Source organism: Etheostoma spectabile, chromosome 20 (genome assembly GCF_008692095.1).
Source record: "Etheostoma spectabile isolate EspeVRDwgs_2016 chromosome 20, UIUC_Espe_1.0, whole genome shotgun sequence".
In the NCBI taxonomy this organism is placed as follows: Eukaryota; Metazoa; Chordata; class Actinopteri; order Perciformes; family Percidae; genus Etheostoma; species Etheostoma spectabile.
This window is the reverse complement of record NC_045752.1, coordinates 20,520,386-20,521,692: the sequence shown is the minus strand read 5'-3', so window position 1 is coordinate 20,521,692 and position 1,307 is coordinate 20,520,386. Positions and strand designations below refer to the sequence as shown.

Sequence of the window (1,307 nt, the reverse complement as noted above, 5' to 3'; positions counted from 1 at the left end):
TATATATATATATATGTGTGTGTGTGTATGTGTGTGTATTTTGAGGGTCTTAGTTATTACATGGTCAAGGCCACACCCCCACCCTCCACCTTGTGTAACAGCTTTGAAGAAGGTTTCTATATAATAATTAATTTAATATATAATATTGTAATTTTACTTAAGTAACTTTTTTAATTTGGCACTTGGTATTTCTCCTTCAGTGTGCTGTACATCTTCTCATTATACTTACTACTGCACTGTACTCACGCAGGAGAGGTGCATGATGGGAACATTAGTTCTGTTGACCAGTCACCTGACACAGTGGTTCCTAAACTTCCAAGGACCTTACTGCTCATAGATGGTTTATTACAGGACGTGTATGATACCTATCACCAAAAGTCATATTTTCTGTCATTGTGTTACTTATGGAGTGAATTATAGTGAAATAAATTAGGGAGCCCCACTTTGAAATCCCCTGACTTAACACCATAATTGTGTGACACACAGGCTGCCTCACACCTGCTGTGACAATTAGGCTGTCAGTGAAACATCTATGCTGCCCCCCCGTGGTGAAGCCCCATGTTACACTGTGGGTTGATACTCAGAGCTGGAGGCATCAGCTGGTACTCTGAACTGTGGTTATAACACTATTTACCTTCAAACACACGTCTCATAATAGTAAAAGATGCCCTCTTTTTTCACACATTGCATACCAAAGCATTATGTTTCTGAAAGGTATTGGTCAATCTAGTGTGCACACAAGAAAAACATTGAAGAAGACACAACAACACTTATTAGCTCTTTATTAACTTCAGACGTCACACACAAGTCAGAGCACTTTGCGTTCACACATGTTCGCACTTTGAGTTCACACATGTGGTCCAACGTCATCATAAATTATATCCTGCAAGCTCTGTAACAATTTCACAAACAGTGCACTTTGTTTAAAATGCAGACAGCTGATTGGTCAGAACCATTTCTTTTCTATTCAGTGTGATATGTAGCTCGGTCTAGGTCACGGTGATCTGAGAAAAGAAGATGACCAACACAAAAACAACTGGTAGTAAAGCCGCAAGCTGCGATTCCAAGATCAAACCTTGATTTGTGTCATTCCACATCCAGTTATTGTGCATTTAAAGCCCCCCACGTTCAGTTATTGAGCATTTAAAGTGCCCCTTGGTGATTTTGAATGAGACTGGCAAGTGTATGTGTGTACTTATCTGAACATACCCTGCGAGTTTTGTAGGTTAGGGTACTAGTGGTGTATGTACATAAAACTGTCTGGGTATAACTGGGGCATTTATCTGAACATACCCTGGGAGTTTTGT

At 39.9% G+C, this 1,307-nt stretch overlaps 1 protein-coding gene across 1 annotated transcript in view; it reads left to right on the top strand.

Annotated features, from left to right (window-relative positions):
• LOC116670580 (nucleolar protein 4-like) overlaps positions 1–1,307 on the top strand; it is an 11,451-nt gene that overhangs the window by 4,858 nt on the left and 5,286 nt on the right. The window lies entirely within an intron of this gene.